Raw genomic sequence first — 6,867 nt, 5'->3', positions numbered from 1 at the left:
TATCCCCTTTCTGATCTCCTAGCTGTGACATTCAGAGTTAGCTCTGTCTCCCCTGGGCTTCCACAGGAGCCTCAACAGAGCTCTGAAATGACACTTAGCATAAGATTCATACCCCTTCTTATTTTTCTGTGTAGATGCTTACTGAGTTCTGACCAGAATGGAGTATTTTACATTAAACTTTAGATCTTCAGTGCCTATTGGAAAACTACCACTTAACAGGCAGTTTATATGCATTTCAATGAATAAACAGAAAAGTAAGAGCAGGTTGAGGTTTTCCTTTTGTCTGAGCAAAGGTGAGAAAGAGCTGGGCTTCATTCACAATAGTGAAGTATTTTAGGTGTACTATTGCACCTGCCTTTATTATTTCAATAGACATTTTTTTTTGAATGGAATAAACTACATGAGGCACTAGCTTTAGTTTGGAACCAGAGGGAAGAAAACATTATTGTCCTCTTCTAAGACAGAGTGGGGTTGGACACTGGAGAAAGAGTGAAGAAAGAGGGATTCATACTTCAGATTCTGAGATTTTTGTGGGTGATTAGCCATATCATCAAAAGAATAATGAAACTCATGTCCCCATAATAAAAAAGATGTATATACATAATTTTATCCTTGCCATTTAAATGTTACAATTTAATTTATCTTTATGATGAAGCCAATGTGAATGAGAAGGGATGTTGTGTACTAATTAATCACACTACTGTTTTGGTCATTGTTAAATCTGTAACTAGTTTCAGAATCCTCAACACAGTGTCCAGATAGTCATTATCAAAGGATAGGATTTGACAGAGAAACCGGAAACCACTCACAACATCTAACTTAGAGACCTATCCGTTTCTATCCATTAAATTGCCAGAATTTAGTAAATACCAGATATGCTATTTAGTAAACATGGAAATCTCAATTTTTCAGAGTGAAATTCTCACAATTGGGTTGTCACACATTTAATGGCCAGGTATGTCACACATTTAGTGGCCAGCCAAGTAGAAGATGTACAAAGCATATTTTAGGAATAAGAAAAATAATTTACCCACATAGACATAGATAAAGAATAATTCTCACAATGTTTATATTTCTGTGCTATTTATCAAAATTTCCACTTCCCATAGGATTCCAAGGAAGAATTAAGCCAACAATGACAAGGACAATTCAATTTTCTGATTAAACTAAAACTGAATGCTACAGTGGCCCTTTAAGATAAAATTGATTTTATGTTAACTATTTTTTGGGGAGGAGAGAGTTAGGCAACAAGTCCTCAATTCATCTATCCCCTTTCAGGGGACAGTGGTGGAGTGGTGGGTAGGAGAGGAAACGCTCCCAAGAATGAAAGAAGGCAGGTGACCAGTGTCACCTTTAACATACTAATGCTAGACCTGTCAGACAAATTAAGTAATTTCAGCTGGCATCAGAACCCTTATGCAAGGAGTGCTTTTAGCAGAATATCCTTGGTTGTCTAGGGCTGTTTTTTTTTAAAATTTTTATTATTAGTTGTTCAAAACATTACATAGTTCTTGACATATCATATTTCATACATTTGATTCAAGTGGGTTATGAACTCCCATTTTTACCCCGTATACAGATTGCAGAATCACATCGGTTACACATCCACTTTTTTACATACTGCCATACTAGTGTCTGTTGTGTTCTGCTGCCTTTCCTATCCTCTACTATCCCCCCTCCCCTCTCCTCCCCTCCCATCTTCTCTCTCTACCCCATCTACTGTAATTCATTTCTCCCCCTTGTTTTTTTTCCCCTTTCCCCTCACTAGGGCTGTTTTTTAAGCAAAAAATAATCTGAAATACATGGATTTATGAGGAGCTTTTCTGAAAGAGACCTGCTAAGCTGGGAAACTCTCAAGAGTGTAAGTGGAGAAGCCCAGGAATTAATAATGTGACCATGTGTCTCCCCTGTTACCCTGGGGTCTTGGGCCTCTCCCTACATCTTTGTGATTACCTGTGTCCTTGAAAATTCTGATAAATTGAATAAGATGGCTGATTCCTATGAGTCTCATTAGACAGTGATCTCTTGCTTTATTTTAACTCCCTACTGTGGAGAGTACATATTCTCCTTTAAACTTATTCTTTGATTTACATGGTGCAGGATAGTTCTCTGGCTGGCCTTAGATTAACCTATTTTTGCCCCCTTTTATTGCTTGTAGTTCTCAAGAATAACTAGAAGTTACTGGGAATGTGACACCCTGAGACAAGAGAGGAACCGGCTGAACCAGCCTAAGTTTTGTTCCATTTCCCCCCAATACAGGGTGAGCTTCAATGTTAGCCCAGTGGGCCATGTGACGGCAAGGTATGTAACCCAGGCGGGCTGTTTCCAGGGTCTCTCAACTGTAGTATGAGACACAGGCAGATGAGGCTCTCCATCCACCTGGCAGCTTTCCTGAGCCTTGGGGCATGGGGACAGGGTGCATCGCTGGCACTAAATTCTAGGCTTCTGCTGTCCCTTCATGCCTCATGTTACTTGTGTGTGCCTTGTGTTCTGTTGCACCAAAGTCATGCGAGTTGTTTGCGAGTGCATGGTGAGCTTGCTCCACCATTGGTGTTTCCAAGGGGGAGAATCCCTGTGGAAATGAGAGACTGTGCTTTCATTTTGTCTTCCTTTGGTAGAAGATACAGGATCAGTCTGGAGTCAACCCAAAGGCACATGTTGTTTCAATGGTGCAATTTGTTAAGAGGGGAATGCAAATGGTGGGATAACTAAAATTTTGATAGTTTCATTCACTTGTTTAAGATGGTAGTCTGAAATAGGCCGCGCTTCCCATTTTTGCTCCAGACTCAAAAAGCCAAAAATGACATATAAATAAGTAAAACATAATCATGATGCACATAAAAAGGCTATATCCTCTACCAGAAACCATGTGAGATCCGTGGAAGACATAGGATTAAAGACTGAAATCACAGCCGAACCATCACAGGAGTCCTGACAACAAAATCAAAGTTGTCAGCAGAAGTCTGCACTCCTGGGTGTGACCTAGATCCAGAGGACAGGCAGCTCTGTGACAACCAGCAAAGTGACTCACTGCCTTGCCAACAGGAATTGCTCAATGCTCCACCATCTATGCATATGGCCTTGCCTCCTCATGTGGTTCCAGGTGGATGTAGAGGGTGTGGGAGCCTGAGTTCCATCTAAAGCATGGAATCCTCATAGACTGGTACTTCTAGAGGAAAATGTGAGCAGCCATTTCCAACATTTAGCTTCTGTGAAGAAAACCATGGCAGCCCACTAAATGTCTATTTCCAAGCTGACACTAAAGAGATCTATCAGAGAGTGTGACAGAAAACCTCATAACTCCCAAAGAACACAATCTGAACCACCAAGTGTTGGAGAAAAGCTAATCCAGAGGGGGAGACAGAGGAAACTGAACTTGGGAAGTCCCAGAGTTTGGGGTAATGATGGTTAGCTTTTTTTTTTCTCACTGCTAGCGATGAGACCACAAAACAGAAGAGAATTCTGGAAGAGAAAGGACAATCACCTTAAAATACCTTAGGTCACATTCTTATCCTCATCACATTCTTATCATTTATGTCCTTGCTTGGTAAAAGAATAACATTTTCACTGTACTCTGGAACCCAACTAGAAAAAGACGACCAAAACCAAACAATCTCCATGTAACAATTAGGTCTTTGTCCAGCCTGGCCAATCTAATGAATGAGAAGATTTTGACAAGAGACACATGTCATTAAGACTTTCCTTGATTCTGGTTGGAAAACTGGGACAATTTTTACCAAGGTCACAGAGACCATGTTTTTCCCAGTGTATGCCATGGTTCCCAAATGGGTCAAAATTGATTACATGTCTGTGAGTTTTTGAGATAAAAAATGGATGGAAAGAGATTTTCTGTTCCTTTACATTGGAAGGAAGGAAAATTTTTGAAGAGAATTACCAACCTCAAAATGTCATGTATAAATAATGCTTCCGAGCCTCCCAAGGATAAGAACTCCAGGCCAGAAAGTAATTATAGAGACACAGGAACGTCATTGCTCAACCAAGCCATTCAGTGGTTTCTGGCCAAGGCAGAAAATACTTTTATTGGGGCATAGAGGGTACGAACAGGCATCCTTAAATGTTTTATTAATTGTCACTTACGTGAAAGTATTTCTGACATCACAAAAGTATTTGTCAAAATTCATGATAGATGATGATACAGATAAAAACATTTTGTATATCTTAAGGCCAAAGAGAAATAAAATGAAAAACTGCAGATTTTTAAATTTTATAATTCAGATTCTACTTGGATTTTTTCTACACTGTTTTATTTTGGGGAATTTGTTTAATTTTTCAGAGTCTTTATGTCCTAATTAATGCAATAAAGATAATATAGCCCCAGTAGGGTTTTTGAAAAGAATTACATAATTAATACATATTTATTTTACAAAACAAGCTAGGTACAATGAAAATTTAATCTATAAAATTGCAACTTTACCAACTTTTCCTGTCAAAATGTTCAAGTTTAAATACTTAGCACTAATGCAGCGATTTGCACTTACTAGGCAACCTATAGATACTTGTTGAATAAATGAAAAAGTAAATAGTCCAGTACCTCTGAGTGAGAGAAGTCGACAAAGACCGGCTTGTGGAGGGATTTGAACTCAACGCAGAAAAGCTGTGATCTTGAGTCTTCACACTTGAGGTGGTAATGAGAGGTGTGGAGGTGAGCATGGGAAGTGGTGAAGGGATTCGCTGCTGGAGAAGGGGCGTGCCGAGGTTTGGAGAGCTCACAGGTTCTGAGGTTCAGAGAGTTAGATGGTTCCACAGTTGTCCAAAGGGTATTGCCTTCTTAACCGCAGCAGCTCTGTCTGTCCTGTTCCCTCCGATGAAGAGAAAAAGAAAGACGTGAAGCAGAAGGTGAGCACGGAATTGAATGGTTTCAATTACATATTGAAATCCTATTCTTTTGGATGATTTCATGCTGTGTGATCCCAATGTCTTTGTATTTTCTCTTCCTCAAAATCAACCCACAAATAGGCCGCCATTGCCTGCCACCCTTTTAAAGGAAGGAATTGAGACTAATGGTGCTTATGTAGCTTTATAAACCTCCCCAGCTTGTACTAGAGTGAGTTTCAAACCAAGGATTTTCTGACTACCAAGTCTCTTTTCTGCTATGAAAGCACACGTCTACTCCAGAGAGAAAAAGTAAATAAACAATTCAAACTTCTTGATTAAGCACTTTGTACTTTGCAGCAGAATTGTGTTGAATTGATTCTTCCCCCAAATCCGATAGAGACCTTTTTCAACGCCCCCGTCTCAAATGGTTTTCTTCCCTGGATATGTCCAGGGCCCAGAGAGCCTGAGCAAGTTTTTAGGGATCTGTGGATATGGAACCTCAGTCACTGACAGAGCAAGAGTGATGCTCTCCAGGGATCAATTGGTTCCTTTTTAATCTCAGGCCCCAAACTCAGCCATGGAGACAATCTTTCAGTTTATGTCCTCTGAGAGATTTATCTTTCTCCGAAGAAGTCAAAGACCTCTTTAGAGAATACAGAAGTTATTTGGTTCTCTCCACAGATTGAAATGATCTGGGCAAGCTCCCAAGTCAATGTATGAAATGAAACTAAAATATCATACCCATGAGCATCGGGTTATGAGAAAGAAATAAAGAAAGAAAGAAAAAAAAAGAAAGAAAGAAATTAATTGAGTGAAAGAGCACCTAACAGATAGAACTGTGGAATAACCCTCTACATGAGGTTGACAGCACCTTTTTTTCTGGAGTCAAAACAGAGGAGAGCAAATCACTGACAAGGTCCCTGTAGAAGGCAGCCTGAGTGTCACGCTGATGGATGTGCTGACCTCTTGGGTTCCTCTGCTCTCTAATTTCTGTGGTTCTAAGAGCTCCCCTTCCCTGCTGCCTCACTGAATGGGGAGAGGTGTCTCTCGTGACATTACCAAAGTGAAGAACGCCAACCTTTCCGAGAGAGAGGAGCCCAGACATTTATTAACTGAAAGAAACGGGGGTGTGTGTGTACATGTGACTGCTGTGTGTCAGCTTAAATTTCAGTCTAAAGATCAAACACTGAGTTTCAGCGCTGTGACAGGAAGTCCCGTTAGACGAGTGCAAGTTCAATGTATGTTTAATAAAAGAAAAACTTGCTTCTTATATCAGTGCTAAGATTTTTAAGTTCCACTGGCAGAAATATTATTCAAATCTCATTCTTGTCCCTGGTGTTTACTGCCATCTCCATTACCACCAAGTTATGCTAAAAATACTAATAAGGTACTGTATTTTTAATTTCAAAGGAAAATGCACATTGGATTTCTATAATGTGTATTAAGCATTTTAAATAGTCTACATTCTATACATGGAGTGATGTATTTTTTTCGGGGGGAGAGGGATACTATAAATTGACCTCAGAGGCACATGATCACTGAGCCACATCCTCAGCCCTATTTTGTATTTTATTTAGAGACAGGGTCCTGCTGAGTTGGTGAGTGCCTCGCTGTTGCTGAGGCTGGCTTTGAACTTGCCATTCTCCTGCCTCAGTCATCCGAGCCACCGGGATCACAGGAGTGTGCTACCATGCCCAGCTGATGTATTGTTTTATTGGGTAGAGGGCTAGAGTTTATAGCATGTGCTGCTGAATCTGGTTTGTGAGGAGAACCCTGATCTGATAGACAGGGATGATTCTAATCCATGTCCACATGAGCTGTGTGATTGTTAGGCAGCCCATTTTAACTCCTTTGGTCTCATATTCCTGACTTGTAAACTTGGATCTCTCTCCTCTAAGAGTTTGCAATAGGTGGAATCCTAAGCCCTAAAATCTGTGAATTTGGGTTTACATGGAAAAGGGAACTACGGTTGCAGATGGAATTACAGTTGCTAACCAGCTGACCTTAACTTGCAGAAACTCTTCTCGATAG

The 6,867-nt window shown here is 40.2% G+C and overlaps 1 long non-coding RNA gene across 1 annotated transcript in view; it reads left to right on the top strand.

The window, feature by feature from the left end:
* Positions 1 to 4,768: 4,768 nt before the first annotated feature.
* Positions 4,769 to 6,867, top strand: part of LOC114105924 (uncharacterized) — a 106,418-nt gene continuing 104,319 nt past the window's right edge. The window contains exon 1 of the long non-coding RNA XR_003585114.2: positions 4,769 to 4,857. This is a non-coding gene — a long non-coding RNA (uncharacterized lncRNA). The remainder of the gene's footprint in view (positions 4,858 to 6,867) is intronic.

The sequence above is a fragment of the Marmota flaviventris genome, chromosome 15, assembly GCF_047511675.1.
Source record: "Marmota flaviventris isolate mMarFla1 chromosome 15, mMarFla1.hap1, whole genome shotgun sequence".
Classification (NCBI taxonomy): domain Eukaryota; kingdom Metazoa; phylum Chordata; class Mammalia; order Rodentia; family Sciuridae; genus Marmota; species Marmota flaviventris.
This window is presented reverse-complemented; position numbering and strand designations above follow the sequence as displayed.